Here is a 22,365-nt window from a genome sequence, read left to right as displayed (position 1 = left end):
TGGAGTACTGTGTGCAGTTCTGGTCGCCTCATTTTAGTAAGGATGTGGAAGCTTTGGAAAAGGTGCAAAGGAGATTTACCAGGATGTTGCCTGGAATGGAGATTAGGTTTTACGAGGAAAGGTTGAGGGTGCTCGGCCTTTTCTCATCAGAACAGAGAAGGATGAGGGGCAACTTGATAGAGGTTTATAAGATGATCAGGGGAATAGATGGAGTAGACAGTCAGAAACTTTTTCCTCAGGTGGAACAAATCATTACAAGGGGACATAAATTTAAAAAAATAACAAATATAACAAATAAAAATTACTGCACAGGAACAGGTCCTTCGGCCCTCCCAGCCTGCGCCGATCCAGATCCTTTATCTAAACCTGTCGCCTATTTTCCAATAATCTATTTCCCTCTGTTCCTCGCCTGTTCATATATCTGTCCAGGTGCATCTTAAATGATGCTATCATGCCCGCCTCTATCACCGCTAGCAAAGCGTTCCTGGCACCCACCACCCTCTGCATAAAAAAACTTTCCACGCACATCTCCCTTAAACTTTCCCCCTCTCACCTTGAAATCGTGACCCATTGTAATTGACACCCCCACTCTTGGAAAAAGCTTGCTGCTAGCCACCCTGTCCATACATCTCATAATTTTGTAGACCTCAATCAGGTCCCCCCTCAACCTCCGTCTTTCCAATGAAAACAATCCTAATCTACTCAACCTTTCTTCATAGCGAGCACCCTCCATACCAGGCAACATCCTGGTGAACCTCCTCTGCACCCTCTCTAAAGCATCCACATCCTTCTGGTAATGTGGCGACCAGAACTGCACGCAGTATTCCAAATGCGGCCTAACCAAAGTCCTATACAACTGTAACATGACCTGCCGACTCTTGTACTCAATACGCCGTCCGATGAAGGCAAGCATGCTGTATGCCTTCTTGACCACTCTATCGACCTGCGTTGCCACCTTCAGGGTACAATGGACCTGAACTCCCCGATCTCTCTGTACATCAATTATCCCCAGGACTCTTCCATTGACCATATAGTCTGCTCTTGAATTAGATTTGCCAAAATACATCACCTCGTATTTGCCTGGATTGAACTCCATCTGCCATTTCTCTGCCCAACTCTCCAATCTATCTATATTTTGCTGTATTCTCTGACAGTCCTCCTCACTATCTGCAACTCCACCAATCTTAATATCATCTGCAAACTTGCTCATCAGACCACGTCCAGATCATTTATGTATATCACAAACAACAGTGGTTCGAGCACGGATCCCTCTGGAACACCACTAGTCACCTTTCTCCATTTTGAGACACTCCCTTCCGCCACTACTCTCTGTCTCCTGTTGCCCAGCCAGTTCTTTATCCATTTAGCTAGTACACCCTGAACCCCATACGACTTCATTTTTGCCATCAACCTGCCATGGGAAACGTTATCAAACACCTTACTGAAGTCCATGTATATGACATCTACAGCCCTTCCCTCATCAATTAACTTTGTCACTTCCTCAAAGAATTTTATTAAGTTTGTAAGACATGACCTTCCCTGCACAAAACCATGCTGCCTATCACTGATAAGTCTATTTTCTTCCAGATGTGAATAGATCCTATCCCTCAGTATCTTCTCCAACAGTTTGCCTACCACTGACGTCAAGCTCACAGGTCTATAATTCCCTGGATTATCCCTGCTACCCTTCTTAAACAAAGGGACAAAATTAGCAATTCTCCAGTCCTCCGGGACCTCACCCGTGCACAAGGATGCTGCAAAGATATCTGTTAACGCCCCAGCTATTTTGTCCCTCGCTTCCCTCAGTAACCTGGGATAGATCCCATCCGGTCCTGGGGACTTGTCCACCTTACTGCCTTTTAAAATACCCAAACCTTCCCCCTTCCTTATGCCAACTTGACCTAGAGTATTTAAACATCCATCCCTAGCCTCAACATCCGTCATGTCCCTCTCCTTGGTGAATACCGATGCAAAGTACTCATTAGGAATCTCACCCATTTCCTCTGACTCCACACATAAATTCCCTCTTTTGTCTTTGAGTGGGCCAATCCTTTCTCTAGTGACTCTCTTGCTCCTTATATATGAATAAAAGGCTTTGGGATTTTCCTTAACCCTGTTAGCCAAAGATATTTCATGACCCCTTTTAGCCCTGTTTATTGCCGTTTCAGATTTGTCCTACTTTCCCCGATATTCCTCCAAAGCTTCATCAGTTTTAAGTCGCCTCGATCTTATGTATGCTTCCTTTTTCATCTTAGCTAGTCTCACAGTTCCACCCGTCATCCATGGTTCCCTAATCTTGCCATTTCTATCCTTCATTTTCACAGGGACAGGTCTGTCCTGCACTCTAATCAACCTCTCCTTAAAAGACTCCCACATTTCAAATGTGGATTTACCCTTAAACAGTTGCTCCCAATCCACATTCCCTAGCTCCTGCCGAATTTTGTTATACTTGTCCTTTCCCCAATTTACCATTCTTCCTTTAGGACCACTCTCGTCTTTGTCCATGAGTATTCTAAAACTTACGGGATTGTGATCGCTATTCCCAAAGTAATCACCGACTGAAACTTCAACCACCTGGCCCGGGATCATTCCCCAATACCAGGTCCAGTATGGCCACTTCCCGAGTTGGACTATTTACATACTGCTCTAAAAAACTCTCCTGGAGGCTCCTTACAAATTCTGCTCCATCTACGCCTCCAACATAACATGAGTCCCATTCAATGTTGGGGAAGTTAAAATCTCCCATCACAACCACCCTATTGCTCCTACATTTTTCTATAATCTGTCTACATATTTGTACCTCTACTTCACTCTTGCTTTTGGGAGGCCTGTAGTAAAGTCCCAACAATGTTACTACACCCTTCCTATTTCTTAGCTCTACCCATATTGCCTCAGGGCTCGAATCCTCCATCGTGCCCTCCTTAATCACAGCTGTGATACCATCTCTGACCAGTAATGCAACTCCTCCACCCCTTTTACCTCCCTCTCTATCCCTCCTGAAGCATCTATACCCTGGGATATTTAATTGCCAGTCTTGCCCTTCCCTCAACCAAGTCTCAGTAATACCAATAACATCATATTCCCAGGTTCTAATCCAAGTCCTAAATTCATCTGCCTTATCTGCTACATTTCTCGCATTAAAACAAATGCACCTCAGACCACCTATCCCTTTGCGTTCATCATCTCTTCCCTGTCTACTGTTCCCCTTAGTCACATTGAGTTTATTATCTAGTACCTTACTGGCTTTAGTTGCTGCCTCTTTACTGACCTCTAACTTCCTAATCTGGTTCCCATCCCCCTGCCACATTAGTTTAAAACCTCCCCAACAGTTTTAGCAAAAGCACTCCCTAGGACATTGGTTCCAGTCCTGCACATCGGTGAATGGTGGAAGATATTTCTCACATATGTGTAAAAGGCCTTGGGGTTTTTTCTTTGTTCAAGGTCATAGGTAGGCTCTTTACCCAGAGAGTAGTGGGGGCATGGAATGCATCGCCTGTGGAAGTAGTTGAGTCGGAAACATTAGGGACCTTCAAGCGGCTATTGGATAGGTACATGGATTACGATAGAATGATGGGGTGTAGATTAATTTGTTCTTAATCTAGGACAAAAGTTCGGCACAGCATTGTGGGCCGAAGGGGCTGTTCTGTGCTGTATTTTTCTATGTTCTATGTCTCTGCCATGACCCTCTCCTGCCCATTGTGGGGGATTAATATAGGTATCTAGATTTTGAAATCTGTCAACACTTGTACTGTTTTAAAGTTCAATGACTTTGGGGCAGAAATTCATATTGGGGGAGGTAACACAAAATAGGGAAAATCAAATTCGCAACCACTTCACGTGACTGCTCAAAACAAATTTCTCCCCTTTTTCTCTTGCATCCAGTAAAAGTGCCCAGCTAACCACTGCTTGCAATGGTTTAGTTCACAGATGTGTATCAGGTGCTGAGGTGGCTTTCCATCTGTGAGACAAATTATGTATTTTGATCTTGTGTTATCAATCATTGTGCAGAGGGATTTTAACAGCCAGGGTCATGCCCCTGTTGTATTTCAATAGATTGTTACATAGACTGTTGTGGTCTCCCTAGTAACAGCACTGATAGAGAGGCTGACAATTTTTTTTCCAATATATACAGAATTCAGGATTGGTTCAGTTTTTCGTTGACTGAAAATCCCTTGTTGAAACATGTTATCCAGAATTTATAATACCCCGGCAACAATCCTTGAGGATTATGTGGTTTCAATTGGATTTTTCAAAACATAAGAATTGCATGAGAGGAGCCAGTTGGACATATTCTACTAGCGGAGGTCTCTCAGAATCAGCAGCTGGAGAAATCTCAGATTAAACCTGTGTCTATTGTCATTTGAAGTTGAAGAAGAGACACCATTATGGGGGGGGGGGGGGGGGGGGGGGAAGGATGTGGGGGTAGATGGGGGAGATGGGGAGGGGAGAGTGGTGGGGGAGATGGGGGAGAGATGGGGAGGAGATATGGGGGAGGGAAAATGGGGGTGGGGGTGGGGAGGGGGGTGGAGGGGGAGTCATGGGGGAGATGGGGGGATGGGGGAGAGGGGGGAGATGGGGGGAGAGCGGGGATGGGGGTGGAGTTGTGTGATGGGCTGGAGTGGGGGGGGCTGTTGGGTAGCGGGCAATGAATGGGAATTGCTTTGAGGAGAGTTCCTATTCATGCCCACTTTCACCGCCATATCCTTCATGGCCCACCCATACTTCCCTTGTAGCTCTGATCCAGAGCACATTTTACTGCAAAGCAATGGGGTAATTAATGACCGAGGTTGGGGTTTCAGAAATCCTATTTAAAAGTGCAAGCCATTGGTTAGGATTGCAGTCATTAATATCTTATGAACATTATACTTTTCATAGATGAAGATGTCATCACAAAGTTCAACATCATGCACTCAGCCTCGAGATAGATTCCTGAAATCACTCACCAAGTAGGTACAGAGCCACCGGGAGACATATCAGAACATTGCATATTTTTGCTACTGCTCCAGACGTATACTTTTCATTGTTGGGTCTTGAGGGTCAACACCTGCTTTCAGTTGGGCTGAACCTGGGCAAATAAATCAAGATATTGTGACACAGTGGCAGTGTCTGTGTCTCTGAGCCAGAGGTTTTATGTTCAAGGAAGGTGTATTCATAATATCCCCAAACAGGTCGAGTATCAATTTGCAAATCCTCCCAACATATGCCGTTGGTAGATAGTAAGATAGTAAGAGCGGGAGAGATCCCGGGTCAGCCATGTGATGAAAAAACATTGGATCCTCATCCATCATTATCCATAGCTTCAGACTATAACACACATGTAAAAGTGTATTTTGCCACAGCATGTTGGACTCATTGGGAAGGCCAGCTGTCTCAGTTAGCTGGATGATGGTGTGAATCGGATCGGTGACAACAACCTAGTGTTAAATCCCTATTCCGGCTGGGGTATATTTGGGACCTGCCTCTTTGCACCCCCCCTCCCCCCATCCCCGCAGCTGCTGAACGTTGTGGTGCTGCGGGTTGGCTCAAGAAGAAGAGTATGGACATCCTGCAGCCTCTGATAAAGACTCTCCACAGCTGTCCATGTCTTCACCATTTACTGTTACTCCCTTATGATGCATGAATCACCAGGATAAAACCAAACTATTTGCCATACTTGTCTCACTGAGATGTGTGCGCCTGAGCTCATATGCAATACGCACATACCCTGCGAACATTTTCCCTGCGGAATTATCATTGTCCTCCTGCACCATGCTCTGTGGGAGTCTTGAACCTGTAAGCTGTTTTAAAACCTCTGGGCAAGAATGTGATAATAATTACCTGTGTGTTTAATTTCAGTAAAGCTTGCTGTTGAAAATTATTTAAATTGGGACAAACCACTCTGAGGGTAAGAAACCACAGTAACTTCAGATATAAAGTAATTTGATCACGGACAATAAGAATACACATAAAATCTGGCAATGAATTAGGTACAAAGAGCTATTATTTTATGTATTGATAGTTATAGTTTTACATATAGTGTACCTGAAAAATTAATCAGATTGAAACAATCGCAAAAATAATGGAGAGAGTTTAACATTTGAATTGTTTGATCACTTGCAAGCTTGCAGGCACTGTTTATGAAGAATCAATTCAGAGACAATGGTCATATCTATTAGATATTAACAAGATCCTAAACTGTTGAAATCAAAACTTATTTATGATTATTTAAAAATAGACTTGGTTGGATCAAAAACGGCTGCTACAAGTCACAGGGTGGAAGGATTTGTAAGTTGGCGACAGTTCAGGAAACGTGTGACTGTAATTACAGGACAAAGCTCAAACCTTATCGTTGTGGAAGCTCACACCTATCATTGTGTAAACCTATTACAACCAAGAAAACAAGGGTGCAACAAATGCTTTGTCTCCACAGCCTGCACTTATAAAAAAGGAAGAGTATTAAAAGTTATTATTCCTTCGGAGGTGATCATATCCACCATCTATCTGCTTAGGTGAACAATGGATTTTGACCAGAAACATAGAAACTGCTTGATTACCTGAAACTAACTCATCAATGGGCAACACCTCATAACCCAAGCTCCTCTGACCTTTGTAAAATGTTTGTGTTACATTACTGGACTCCCAGGGCAGTGTTGTTAGCATCCAGCTTGGCAACACCACAGTAGGACTCCAGGCTGACATCAAAGCTTGCCTCAAATCTAATACTCCTCAAAGTCTTGTTCTCTGGAAGATTACTGCCAACCCCCATAGAACAGACCAGTCTCTGTAAATAAAACTCATCTTGTTGCGTCATCACCAGTTCTAAGGGAATGCTGCAACTCCTGTGTTTACCTAGCTGAACCCACCAGAACGTTAATTCCCACGAGAAGAAACTCTCTCTGGACTCTGACATTCATGTGAATTAATTTTTATCTTAAGTTATTCCCAGCTGTAAAACTGTTTTATTTCCTACCTTTCCTTCTTGTGTGCATGTGCGTGTATATGTAGTTGTGGTAACGCCCCATCCCCCCGTGCCCAGGCTTAAATCCATGAATAAACAATACATATGATTTAACCTGTGATGAATGTAACAAATTGTCCTGTTTTATATTTTTGCAGCAATGTTATTAAATCCTAGGTTAAGATACATACATACAGTGTGACTTCTAGAGTGGTGATTAAGGTGTCAGAAAAGTGTGGCAATGATTGATTTGTAGAAGACGTGTTCTGCTAATAGATCTTGAGAACCATTGACTTGCTTACAGATAGTTAGCTAATGGAATGTTTTTTAAGTTCGAAAGACTCCTGGTGAGTCAATAATTTATGAGGGGTTTTGTGTTTGGTCCTGGATAAACAAGTCAAGGAACATCTTGTAAGAAGAGACAACAGAATGCCTTGTGCTTTGGGTACAGGTGATGTAGTTAATGGGAGGAGCCTGATTTGTCTGAAGAGTCAGTAGGTCCTAGAACGAATCTGAACAAAGGTGTTTCAGTTTGGTCTGGAAAGATTCTCTCTCCAAAGATTCTGCACAGAGAAAACCAAATAAAACCTGGTTGTTAATTTTATTCATGAGTGGTATTTAATATATATTGATTTGCTTAATTGGAATACAGTGCTGATTTAGGAAGTAAGTTACAGTTTCATCTTTTACTTAAGAACTGTTGTAACTGTTGACTGTAAAGCTATTTCTTTGTTGCTAATGTGGCTTATTCGGTGATTAAATCGCAGTTTGTTTTAACATTTCCACACAATATTACAAATTGAAAATGGTTGGTTTCATGGGCGGCACGATGGTGTAGTAGTTAGCACTGCTGCCTCGTGGCGCCGAGGACCCAGGTTTGATTCCGGCCCTGGGGCATTGTCTGTGTGGAGTTTGCACATTCTCCCCGTGTCTGCGTGTGTCTCACCCCCACAACCCAAAGATCTGCAGGGTAGGTGGATTGGCCACGCTAAACTGCCCCATAATTGGAAAAAAGAATTGGGTACTCTAATTTTTATAAATGAAAGGGCAAGATTCCCGATTTCCCGACACCGTTTTCGTAATTGTTGATCAGCTGGAGAATCCCTTTCTACATCGAAATCGGGGGCGGCGCCTGTTTAACGCAGGTTTTGATTGCTCCACCCCCTCCGAAACAGAGTAATTACAGCATGGGCCGCATGCCATTGGGACGGCCTCAGCAAGTCACCTGAAGGCCTCCCCTCGATGCTCTGCCCCCGATGGGCCGAGTTCACAACAGCGCAGGGGATGTGTCGTACCAGCCATATGGGAACCCACCGTGGTGGCTGCGGACTGTGGCCAGCGCCACCACAATCGGGCGGGAGCCAAGCTGCTGGCCGGGGGGTTTCTGCAAGGGCTGGGGGAACTGCTGGGGTGTGGCCAGGGGGTGGTGAGGGGGTGTCCAGGGGGGCACTATCTGGCAGGTCGGGTCCGTGCACGGCCGGCGCCATTTTGTACTGCGTGACCGCTGCGCATGTGCAGCCACGGAATCGTCAATTCTCCAGCCATTTATTTTTTTGGAGGCCGGGAGTTTTACGTGGCATGGCTGTTAGCCCCTCACCGGTCGCAACATCGGTGAGTGGCGCCGCTGATTTTTTTTTCCATGTAAAACGCCATGGATCCTCCACCCATAGCACAGAATCACAGAATCTGGCCCAAAATGTTAAAACAAAGAAATTAGTTGGGTTCTCGTTCAAGATCTTTACAAACTCTAAAGAGAGTTTACCGCGAGTCATTTTAAAATTGACTTCACAAATTTGAATCGGATTTGGGGATTTAATTTGTAAAATCAAAACACCTCTGTGAGGACAGATGGAAAGAAAAACAAAGGAGCTGAGTTTTCTTCTCTCCCCTGTCTGTAACACTACACTAAATCATTCAGTCATACAATCCTTTAGAGTGAATACTTTGCATGCTCAGATATTTAAATGTACTATAAACACAGTTCTGCTTTAGTGACACTGTGACATGAACTACTTGCATTATTTAATCAAGTGTAGCACAGCCACAACATCTTGTCACCGGTCCCAAAAGAACACTTACAAAATGATCTGGTTTCATTCCGGCATATCTTTTCCTTGCACCTTATCACACCAACTCCTGGGCATTTCAAATGAAGTACATTTTTGAAACTAACTCAATATTCAGAAGGAAGAGTCAAGCTGTATTACTGTGCAAATGAATTTGGTGCAGGGTTTTATATAAAGCAACACATTTTATATGGAGACGGACATTAACTACAGAATGTAGTTTATTACCGTTTAATGGAATCCTTTGAAGTATAGCAATGCCATTAAGATGAAGTCTGTAAACGTGTGATGGAAATGAAGTCATAAAATATCACATGAAAATAATGTTAAAATCTTATCACTCTTGGAATTTGACATTGGAACATTTATTTGAAGATAAATAGTTCCACTGTAACATTAGAAAAGAAATTAATGACTGTTCTCATATGAAACTCCCCTAGCAAGAGTTCTTTGGCATAGGCTATATCTTACTTCATGGCAGAATGGCAATTTGAATTCTAACTAGGGTCCACAGACTCTGCTACCATATTAGATTCTAATTATCAGATCTAACATTTACTTGATTCCCATCATGAGGGAAATCTTTTCCACTGTGAAGAGGGAAGAATTTCAAGGATACTATTTATGATGGTGTCAAGGTTTTAATATGTTCTTGTAAGATACATTTCCTGCCGTGCTTTTTTTCCCCAATGTTTAATCATTTATAAAACACTATCTGAAAAGAAGCATTAAAACTGAAGCTTAAAATTTTGAAATGTAGCTATTTTTGGGTCAGAAATTGAAGTCCCTCTAATTCCCTTTCCCAGTATAAATCTGTACTCTCTGGACAACTATGCAAATGTCGTTAGGTAGGAATTTCTCAATATGAAAATCTCCCAATTAGAATATCTTGGCAAAATATATTGAACTTATTAACACATCACACTGGTCAGGGTGCAATGCATTAGCAAGACTGGCAAAAAAACTACAAACATTCAAAATAAAAAGTTACAATTTTACGTTTAACAAAATAAATTTACAATTTCACATCTCACTGTGTTTATAAAGCCATTAGTGCGTAGCGCCTACAGTAATATAAAGGAGTAAGTCAATCAACCCCTCAAGTCTGTTCCACCATTCAGTCATGGCTGAAATATTCTAAAACTCCATTTATCTTCCTCATATTAAAAACCTCAATTAGTTTACCCCTCACCATCAGAAACTCACGAGAATACAACTCAAATTTATGAAAACCATCCTCACAACTTAAACCCTTGATGATCTGGTACCATTATAGGCCAAGATATCTTTCCTGAAGGTTGAAAACTGAATGCAATGTTTCAGATGTGATCTGACTAAGTAGTACTCACCTTTTTTCCCAGCCTGCCTGAAGTAAATGTCAACATTAAGTTTGCATTTTTGATTATTTTTGTACCTGTGGACTAGCCTTTAATGATTTGTCTTTAAGCCCTTTGAACTCCGTTTCAGGTTTGGAATGGGGTTGAAGGTTATGGTGATACCAGGGTGAATTTAAGAACGGAAGACCCGGAAGAATTGGTCCAATTGTGAGGGCTGGTAGTTGGTGGTCGCGGGCATGTCCTGTTGCAGGGGTGGTCAGCAGATGGTCTTATGGGATGATGATCTGTGTGGAGTTTGCGCATTCTCTCCGTGTCTATGTGGGTTTCCTCCGGGTGCTCCCGTTTCCTCTCACAGTCCAATGATGTGCAGGTTAGGTGGATTAGCCATGCTAAATTGCCCCTTAGTGTCCAAAGATTGCCTAAATTGCCCAAAAGTTAGGTGGGGTTATGGGATTATACGGATAGGACAGGGGAGTGGGCCTAAGTAGGGTGCTCTTTCAAAGGGTCGGTGTAAACACGATGGGCCTCCTTCTGCACTGTAGAGATTCTAGATTCTATTATGAGATGGGGCAAGGGGGTTGGTGTTATTGAGCAGCTTGTTGTGCCTGGCTCCACCATGGCCCAGAAGTAGCTCTTTCAAGGCGCATACTCATTGCTTCAGTCCTGCTCATCTCATTTCGCCTGCCGGATTTCCCGAACTCAGGGACATTCAGCCAACTGTGGTTAAAAATAGAATCACTGTTCAATGAAGGCATGCAGGCTCACTAAAGTAGTTAAATGGTCAACCACCTTTTGGTGTGGATTGGTCACTCGCCCTTCATTCCACCTACATTAAAACCAGAAATGGATGATGAATTTGAAGTGGGTTGGGTTTCTGTGTCAGAGTTTTTGTTTCTGAGCCTCCCACACAACGCAGCCACATATAACCATGCGCTGTGGAAGTAGTTGAGTCGGAAACATTAGGGACCTTCAAGCGGCTATTGGATAGGTACATGGATTATGGTAGAATAATGGAGTGTAGATTAATTTGTTCCTCAGGGCAGCATGGTAGCATTGTGGATAGCACAATTGCTTCACAGCTCCAGGGTCCCAGGTTCGATTCACGGCTTGGGTCACTGTCTGTGCGGAGTCTGCACATCCTCCCCGTGTGTGCGTGGGTTTCCTCCGGGTGCTCCGGTTTCCTCCCGCAGTCCAAAGATGTGCAGGTTAGGTGGATTGGCCATGATAAATTGCCCTTAGTGTCCAAAATTGCCCTTAGTGTTTGGTGGGGTTACTGGGTTACGGGGACAGGGTGGAGGTGTTGACTTTGGGTAGGGTGCTCTTTCCGGGGGCCGGTGTAGACTCGATGCGCCAGATGGCCTCCTTCTACATTGTAAATTCTATGATAATCTATGATTAATCTAGGACAAAGGTTTGGCACAACATCGTGGGCCGAAGGGCCTGTTCTGTGCTGTATTTTTTTTTCTATGTATCCCTTCCCTCATTCTTGTCCCATTCTCAACTGCCCTGTAGATAGTACTGTGCTAGGCCGGACATCCGATGAATGAAAGTTTCTCCTCCAAGGTCAGTGAAAGCTTTGTGGGCAGTTGTCAGCGAGGTGAATGGCAAGCAAGATTCCTCTATCCCTGACTGTATACCCATGTTTTTCAAATAGGATCATTGGTAAAATACCTTTGAAATTTTGGAATTTGTGAGAGGAGATTCAGAGAAGGCTGGTGGATTTGTCATTAGGACCGAAGCCTTTTAGTAGTGAAGAGAGAGATTTAATGATTTGTACTTCCATTTGCAATCATTTAGAAGAGATAAAACTTGACACTATCAAAATGCTCAAAGGCTTGGATGAGGTAGGTCAAAGCTAGATATTTAACTAAGACTCTGTGAGAAGAACTAGAGGGTGTGATTAGAAAATTTTAAAGCTGATGTGTTATGTACTCTGGGATAACACAGGCTGCAACTGGATGCAGCTTTAACCAAAAGATACTCCAGACCTTGAAGTTAGTTCAATCTGATTTATTGAACCAGTAGCACAGTTCTCTATGAGTTCGACTCTCTGCTAACCTGTCTGACTGAACTAGAATAGCTTTTAGCCACGTGCTGAAGGTGTGATACTGTAAATACACCCTGACTCACTCTGTAGATGTTCATCAGTGAAAAGAGGGAGTGTGAGCCTTTTATAGTGAGATACCACCCCTGAGTGTCCTGCCTGCTCATTGGTCATGTCCTGTTCTCTGTGTCCATTTGCTTCCTGCCTGTGCCAGTCTGTATATATTATCTGCATGTCTGCATATCATGACAAGTGAAAATTATACAGAGGAACATGGAATACGAGTAGGTCATTCAGTCCCTCGAGTCTACTCCACCATTTAGTGAGATCATGGATGATCTGTATCTTAAAGCCATCCATCCTCCTTGGTTCCATACCCTTAATAAATTTGTCTGGCACAAATCTATTGATCTCGGATTTAAGGTTAATTGAGCAAGCATCAACCGCCATAGAGATCCACTTCAACATCCTTTGTGTGAAGAACCTTTTCCTAACTTCCCTCTTGAATTACATAAATCTAAGTATAAGGTCATGTCTCCTTGTTCTGGACTCCCTCATGTGAAAAAGTTTATCTTTATCGACCCAACCAATTCCTACCAAAATCCAAAACACCTGCGTCAAATCACCACTTCACCTTCCACATTCCAGGAAATAAAGGCCTAGTTTATTTCATCTTTTCTCATAAATTAACCTTTGGGACTCTCATTCTAGTGAATCTGCATTGCCCATATATCTGATGCGATTGAACACCCAAAAAGGAGTCCCATTTTGATCGCATATAGTGGGGTGTTTCTGGAGACCTGTAGCATCATGAACTATCAAACAGGACTCTGTTCTTTTTTTGGCCTCAATAAGAAATGCCCCACTGAGACTGGATTTACTTCACTTTCTGCAGTGACGAGCTCAACTTGTCAGTGCAAGACGAGATCGGAGCATTTTCTAATAGCAACCCAATCTCACGTTCCCCCCCCCCCCCCCCCCCCCCCCACTCAGACTCCCCAACCTAGCTAGCGGACTCTCCCCCCGCCCCCCCAACTCCCCAACTTATCTCTTAAGGGGCCCTTGAGCCCTTCCCTACCCCACTTAAGGGTGCACCTGGTCCGATCCCTGTTATTGCCAAAGTTCCCAGGTGGCACTGACAGGGTGCCCGGGTGGCAGTGACAGTGTTCCCGGATGACAGCCAGAGTGCCAGGGTAGCATGCTGCCCAGAGCCCGACCACCCGGGGGCCTTCGATGTCCTGGAAGACCCTACAGGTGCCATTAAAAGGCCTTGTGAGAATTGGGAACCAACATATTTGTATGAGCCTAATGGCTCACTAAAATATGTAAATCTGGATCTCACCAGTGAGGGTGAGATCCAGATCGTGATGTTTTGCGATATCTCGTTACATCTTGCCAGGCGTTCCGAACATCTCAAATCAAGTTACTGCGAAGAGGCTGTTCGATTGTTTCTAACGTGTAGTGCCCAGAATCTGACAGGTTACTTCAGATGTGTTCCAACCAAAGGCTTTGTATAGCCAGAGCAAAACATCCCCCAAGATTTTCCACCTTGCAGACTCCTGTTTTTCCCAGTTTTTCCCTTTGTATCCACTGAGGGAAAGGTTCTGAGGCTATTTAGAGATTGATCATGGGCTGGATTCTTACGCCCCACCCACCACAAGAACGTCGCAGGCGAGGCGCTGACAATGGAAAAATCCATTGACCTCAGACGGGATTCTCCGGTCGCCGGGCGAACGTGGCCGGTGAATCCCCCCCATATGTCTGTAATTCAAACTGACTGCCTCTTCTATGTCTTTTGCTGTGTATTTGAGGGATGCATTTTCTGCTGCTCTCTAAATGGAAGAGAGGAGAAAATCAACTAATAGGTCTGGAATAAGATCATTGACATTCACTGCACTGATTTAGCTGGCAATAAGGCACTATCACTGCATGCAGCTTGTATTCTTTTTTTAAAAAATGTGTGAACTGAATTTGTCTCAAAACAGAACATTTAGACATCCAAAACCCTTTCCATGAGGAAAGAAATGAGTCCAGAATGACAAAGTGCGACACTGCTATTCAACATTAATATGAAAAGAACTTTTGCCACTATTTACCAATTTCTCCAATGGATGTTAATGCTTTGCAAATTTATTTTTTCATCAGCTAAATATCTGTATTAGAACTAACGTTAATGAAGCTTTGGGGGAAAACAATAATTTGTACATTCTCCAGAAAGAAAACTCAACCACGACAATTCGCACATTTGTTCGTCACTGCTCCCATTCTCATCAGCATAATTTTTCAACCATGTAACTGTCTGTGTTATCATTTGGGATTCATTAGTATATTAAAATGGTCTGGATGGGTCAGATTGAAATGTTGGGGTTCATTTAAACTTGATTTGAAAGAGGCTGGTACATTTTCAATTACTCCAGAAGTAAATCGCATTCTAAAATACAATAGTTCATCAGAGCTTGTACTTCAAAAGGTGAATAATGACTGCTTTTAATAAGTACTAATCAAAAGAGGGATGCATTCATTCTTTTCTGTGTCACATGCTATGGTCTCTTCCCAGTTTCAGCAAAGAATCAAACAACTTTGCAAAGCTTTTAGGATTATAGGATAGGAGGAGATCATTTGGCCCATCATGACTGTGCTAGCTCTTTGAAAGAGCTAACCAGTTAATTCGACACCCCAGCGGCTGGATTCTCCGATTCGGAGACTATGTCGTGATGCTGGTGGGAATGGTGGCGTTTTACGACTGAAAAATGGCCACCAATCCTCCGTCTGGTGGGGGCTAGCAGGCAGGCAGCATAGAGCACCCGGCTCTAGCTGCCGGTATGGCTGGAGAATTGGCAGGTTCGTGGCCACGCAGGCACACGGTGGCCCCGCCGTGCAACATGGCGCCGGCAACGCTCGGACCCGGCCTGCCAAATAGCGCCCCCCTTTGGCCAGGCTCGCCATCCCCAGACCAACCCCCCACCAGTGCCCCCAGCCCCTGCCAAAACCCCCCTGCCTGCGGATCGTCTCTCTACCGACTGTGGTGGCAATGGGCTCAGTCCGCAGCCGACAGGTCGAGTTCCCGAAAGAAAATAGCATGAGTGACTCACGCCGACAGGAACTCGGCCCGTCGGGGGCGGAGCATCGGGAGAATGGCTTCAGGTAACGTCCTGAGGCTGAACATACAGCATCCGAGTCAACGCTGTAGGGGCGGAGCTTTGCAAAAGCGGCGGTGCCCCCGATTGCGCCGCCAACATGGATTCTCTGTCTGATCGCCGAATGTGGTTTCGGCGTCGGCGACCGGAGAAACCCGCCCTCAGTTTTAGCCCATTGCCCTGCAAATGCTCCTCTTCATCGGAACATAGATAATAGGAGCAGATGTAGGCCACTTGGGCCTTCAAGCCTGTTGCCATTCAACATGATCATATGTTAGGAAAACAAAGGTTGTTTTATGGGATTTATTCTGATGAACATTAATAAGGAGTAGTTTTAACTGTGTTTAATATTTTTTAATTTTAAAGTACCCAATTCTTTTTTTCCAATTAAGGGGCAATTTAGCAATTTAGCATAACCAATTCACCTACCCTGCACATCCTTGGGTTGTGGGGGTGAGACCCACGCAAACTTGGGGAGAATGTGCAAACTTCACATGGACAGTGACCAGGACTGGGATCTAACCCAGGTCCTTAGCGCCGTGAGGCAGCAAAGCTAACCACTGCAACACCGTGCAGCCCCAGAAATTTGAAGGAAAAATATTGATAAGGGACATTATCGGATGGGCACAACCTATTGCTTTGTGTAAAGTTAACTTTAGAAGTTATGTGCAAATGGAATTGTTATGGTGGGAATTATTCCTAGGTTACATATTGGAGGAATATATCTCATCCTCAGTGTTGATTTGGCTTGTGGAGACAGTAATGTGATGAGGACTATATTGCAACAGGTCATGGTAACCTTAACAAACCTTCGGAAACTATTGTGGAGAAAAATGAGACTCTTTTTACAGATAGCAAGCATTTGAAAGAACACTTGATTAATACAAACAAAATCAGCTTTCACTATGAAAGAGAATTCTGCAAATGGAAAAAGAGAACTGATGAGAACAATTGAGAATCAGTCAGGGAAAGCAAAATATTTCACTAGAACTGTTTAAAGGATAAACTTGAAAAATCAAACTTAGCAAAAGTTGATCTTCAGTTAATACCTGGGGAACTTCAAGCATCTGATGTATTATTGAAGTACCATGGAAAATGCCTTGAACAGTGATGTTGGGAATGGCATTAAATACAAAATTAGAGATGCATGTAATAAGGGAATGTCGGCAATCATGGGTGATTTTAATCTTCACACAGATTGGGCAAATCTAATTAGCCACAATACCGTAAGGAGGAATTTCTGGAGTGTATACGGGGAAGTTTTCTTGACCAAGCTGTGGAGGAATCAACTAGAGAGCAGCCCATCTTAGACTGAATACTGTGTAATGAGAAGGGAATCATTGCTAAACTGGCTGTGCGAGACCCCTTGGGGATGAGCGACATGTCAGAATTTTATATCAAGATGGAGAGTGAAGTAGTTGATTCAGAGACTAGGGTGCTGAATCTTAATAAAGGAAACTATGAAGATATGAGGCATGGGTTGGCCTTGATAGTTTGGGGAGAGTTACTTCAAGGGATGACAGTGGATAGACAATGGCAAACATTCAAGCAATGCATGGGGGAACTGCAGCAACTGTTCATTTCTGTCTGGCACAAAAGCAAAATGGGTAAGAGAGCCAATCGGTTGCTTACAAAGGAAATTAGAAATAGTTTTAGAATCAACTACTTCCTGTGGTAATGAATGCCACAGGCTAAAACATTGAATATATTCAAGAGGAGGCTCGATATAGCACTTGGGGCGAATGGGATCAAAGGCTATTGGGAGAAAGCAGGATTAGGCAATTGAGTTGGATGATGAGCCATGATTGTGTTAAATGACGGAGCAGGCTCAAAGGGTCAAAAGGCCTCCTCCTGTTCCTGTCTTCTATGTATCTACGTATCTGTGTAACAAGAAAAGGACAGTCTGGTAAATGAGAATAATTAATTGAATACGAAATTTAGAAAACAAAACGAACAAACTTGGAGGACTTTATCGTGAGAAGATGAATGAGATTTGTGAACTTCAAAGCAAACTGGAGAAAATGAAGAAAGTGGATGGTATGGAGTGTCGTAATTTGAAAGTTCTTCTGACGAATAAAAGCTCATTCTTGAATTCTGATGCAGTTGAGCAAAGAAATGATTCAAGTAATATTACTGATGTATCAAAGTGAATAATGGACAATAACAAAACAACTTGTGTACTAGCAATTTGGAAAATACAAATTGTCAATCAGAAGTGTTGACATTGCAAAATGATTTTTCTGAATCAATGACCAGAGACATTGATTTCAAAAAATGCTGGTCAGTGATACTACACAAGATGTAATCATTGCAAGAAAGGTAAGTGAACAGATTGCCAAAGACCATTTAGGGGCTGGTTAGCACAGTGGGTTAAATAGCTGGCTTGTAAAGCAGACCAAGGCCAGCAGTGCGAGTTCAATTCCTGTGCCAATCTCCCCGGACTCGGCACCAGAATGTGGCGACTAGGGGCCTTTTACAGTAACTTCATTTGAAGCCTACTTGTGACAATAAGCAATTTTCATTTCACCATTTAAACTCTACTGAGAACTGGACTGAGATAGTTCAGAATATATGCAGAAGGTTGAAGGATTAGAACGAACTATGGAACTTCAGAGCAAGAAGGTGATTGATTGATACGGCTCAGACACAATTAAAACCGACTCATTTGAAATGTGACTGGGAGAAATAACAAGATCACAAAAAAAGTTCAAATAGCAAACAAAATAAGGATACAAAGCTATTTTATGTGAACTTAAGAAGAAGCTTAACAACATTCTTAAAACACCGAAGAGATTTTGACAAGGGAAGAAATGAAATGTTAGTACACAAAAATTACATTTTGACAGTATTAAATCGAAATGCAAATTTACCACAAGGTTGGAAACTGGGCATGAGAATAAAACTGGGACTACAAGTGACGAAAAAAACAATTGCACTGTAGACATAAACCAGCATTATTTTCAGAGTTGAAAACTGGGAACCAGAAGAAAAAAGAGCGTAAGAACGGAGTTATGATAATGTTACCAGATGATTCTGATGATGCTGTTAATGTAATTGGGGGGGATTAACCGATCCGCCAGCTACTTTTTCTGTCATGGCACACCTCCCGCCAACAGCGGGATTCTCCATTCCCGCAGCCGGTCAATGGGATTCCCCATTGTGGGCACCCCACGCCATCGGGAAACCCATGGGCATGGGTGCGTTGCCAGCCGACGAGAGGATCCCGCCGACGGAAAATTCCGCTGATGGTCTATGTTTTGGATGAATCATTGTAATTATACAATATAACGTGTAATTGTAAATGAAGAAAAGTTTATTTGTATAATGTAATAAGTTATATGGTTAGATATTTGTGATGTTAAGTTTGTGCAAAGATAAATAAATATGGAATGTTATGAATATTTCTTTCTTTCAAAGGGGGAGATGTTCGGAAAACAAAAGGTAGTTTTAAGGGATTTCTATTTGTATAATTAAACATTAGAAATAAGGGATAGTTTCTAAGTGGGTTTAATTTAATAGGCAGTATTCTCCATTCCGGGATGCCGGAATCGCGTTCTCAATGGGGTGGAGAATCGGGCGTCAGGGCAAAATCATGATCGCAGTCTGGCGCTGACCCAAATGCAATGCCTCGACCACCAGACCCGAGGTCCATGACCGTTTCAGTGGGAGGATGTAAATGAATGCAAATGAATTGCCTCCATTTAGCGGACCCAGCATCATTTGCTCCGGCCCTCTGTGATTCTCCAGTCCCATTGGCCAGGAAACACGTGGGCGCAGATTACTTGTGGTCTCTATTGGTGTTGCACTGGTGTGGTGGACCTCGCAGTGGGCCAAGGAGGTAAACCCCCCCCCCCCCCCCGTCAAAGAGTTACCCCTTTTGCCCACCGCGTGGTCCACCGCGCCAGGGCCACGTTCGTGAGACCATCCAAATCCAATCGAGGGCCACGTCCTCCACAATGCACTGCCTGCCCACCCCTGCTCGACCAACCCCACCCTCACACTGACCCCCAGGGACCACTGTCATAAAGGGACCCCCCCAGGGCACTCTGTAATAGGGAGACCTCCCACAGAAACCCCTAAAATAGGGAGATGCCCCAGGGAGTCCACGAACAAGATCCCACAGGTACCAAGATAATAGGAGCACCCCTCGAATGTACATTATGCACTGGCGAGAAAAAGGACAACTCTCTACCCCCTGGATGCAAGAACTGGATTCGCTCCCCACCATCTTCTTCATAAACGCCTCCAACCCCCTCGCCTACCTGAAGGTGTCAATGAGTCTGGCTTAGATCAATCCATCTTCAGGTACAACACTGTGTTTAAATCCCCCCCCTAAAATTAATTGATGCGTGTCCAGGCTTGGGATGGCCAAGAACTTCCTTTTCATAAACCCTGCATCATCCCAATTTGGGGCATACAGACAAACCAACACCACCAACCTCCCCTCCAAAGCTCTTGTTACAGTAAAGTATCTACTCCCCTGATCTGAAACCTAACTCTCTCACCCACTAGTACCACTACCCCCCAGCCCTGCTACCAAAGCCCAACTGAAACACCTGATTTGCCCAACCCTTCTGAAACCTAACCTGGTTGTTCATTCTCAAGTAAGTCTCCTGCAACAGCACCACATCAGCTCTCAAGCTCCTGAAATGCGAAAAGACACTCTCTCTCTTGACCGGTCTGCATTTCAGGTCACCATTCAGACTGGGGATCTCCCCCCCCCCCCCATCAGCCATAACCTCCCCATGGTGCATACCTGCCCCCCACTAACTTCTTCGGCCCACCGTCCACTCAAAATTGCCCCCAGCCCCGCCCCACACATGGGATCAAGCTCTGTCCCTAGTCAACTACCCCTTCCCTCTCCCCCATCCCAGCAACCTCCAACCACTTCCTCGCAAAACTTCTCTCTGCATGCTCCCCATCCCTCCGGAACACATTATCACATCATCCCAAACCACCCCCTCCTAACCACTCAGAATAAATCAATGTCCAAACTCAGTTCAGTCCCAGTCCTACAGCCCTCACCAACCCCTCTGCCTCCTCCGCCATCTCAAAGAAATGGTCCTTGGAGTTATACGTAACTCTCAGCTTCGCTGAGAGGGGATGACAGCTGTGATGCCTTGATTGTGTCTTCTTCGAAGCTCCCCTCCAAGGTGATCTTGTGGGAGGCTGGAGAGCGTGTCACCAGAGATAGGCCGCCGCCGTTGGATGGAGGACCTGTGGGAGAATGGGCATGTGGTCAGTTGGTGGGATGGGTCAGTCAGTCAGACAATAACAAATCACAATCAACAGGTCCTCTGGGTAGATCCAAGTGGTTCCTCACCTCTGCAGCATCCACCAGCCTCCACATTGGTGACCGCTCTGTGCTCGGCCACCCCAGTGACCTCCAGGACAATGTTACTCAAAGGAGGTGAGGATTCTTAAGTCCGGGAAGTCATTTTGAGTCTGGCCCCTCTCCCGGTAATTGTGGGAGAGCTTTTCCTGAGGAGACACAGAGAGGGCATCGTTAGCCACACGCGTGGTTCACAGTGGTGGGAGGAATGTTGTAAAGGAAGGGTTGGAGGATTGAAGGGGGAAGGGGGGAAGGGAGAGGTGGGGGGTGTCGAAGGGAGAGGGGGAGGGAAGGGAGCTTGGGCGTCACTTGGAGAGTTAGGTGTGGATGCCAGTGTGGGGACAGAAAGGTCTGGGTGGGGGGGGGGGGGGGGGCGCGTTCGTTTCAACTCACTCATGTTGCCTGGTGTAGGTTGGTGACTTTTTTATGGCACTGGAGGATAGTCCTACTGGTCACACTTCCAGTGGTCACAACTGCCACCATGTCGACCCAGGCAGCACTGGCTGTCCTGTGGCTGACCCTCCGGGACCCTCAGGGGAACAGGACATCTCTCCTGGCATCCACTGCGTCTGGGATCCTCCCCAGATCTGCATCCACAAATCTTGGGTCTAGACTCCTGGGCGCCATTGTCATCAGTTGACTGGGGTTGGCTGAGCAAGGGCTGCTAGACCTTGTTAGCAGTGGGGTTGGCGAGCATAGTGTTGGCAAAGTGGATGGTGAGCCTTCATTTGCGATGATAAACCCATGGAGCCCCGATTCGTGGACCAATTAACGTTGAATAGTTGCCAGTCTCACTGGGCAGAGTACTGGGGAGCTCACGGCAGTGCCCGCTCACTACAACCCTCAGAAATCTTTTTGGAGAATCATGTCCATAGTCTATCAAACGGAGAATCCAGCCCAATTTTTCTGTGGATGAAGGGTAAAACCTGTAGTTGGATTAATGCTGGACAAAGGTGGGGAATTGTTCAATTCCAACTATGTTTATGTTGTACTTAGAGAGGGCTATGACGTGAAGAGTGAATTAACTAGCAATAATTGCTTCGCAACTCGGGGCCTTTTAATGTAGAAAGGTTTTTTTGCTCTTAGTTTGGCAGAATTTGTGGGAAGTCAAAGAAGGACACCAAGGAGTGAACATCTGTCAGTTCTGCCAGGAGAAAGCCTGGACAGGATGGGAGCTGCAAAGTGGCAGGCTTCCCAAAGAACCCGTTACTCCAGTAGCTGGTTATTTGGGAAGCCTGCTACGTTGCGGTTGCCATCCTGTCCAGTCTTTCTCTTGGCAGAGTCCAGATAAACAGGGAATTTCCACAGCAAGAACGTCTTAAAATGACTAAAGCTAGGAGAACAGAGACCAAGAGAGTGTTCTGAGTTAAATAGACAATTGCAGTTACCAAATTTAAAGTCGTAAAGCAGGCTTCAGAGGTAAATCAAAAGTAAGATGCCATTTTAATAGAGTCTGGAAATCGAATGTTAAAGCAATTGTGAACAGCTTGCGCAGCAATCAAAACAAAGGAA

The sequence above is a fragment of the Scyliorhinus canicula genome, chromosome 4 (assembly GCF_902713615.1).
Source record: "Scyliorhinus canicula chromosome 4, sScyCan1.1, whole genome shotgun sequence".
Taxonomy (NCBI): domain Eukaryota; kingdom Metazoa; phylum Chordata; class Chondrichthyes; order Carcharhiniformes; family Scyliorhinidae; genus Scyliorhinus; species Scyliorhinus canicula.
This window is presented reverse-complemented; position numbering follows the sequence as displayed.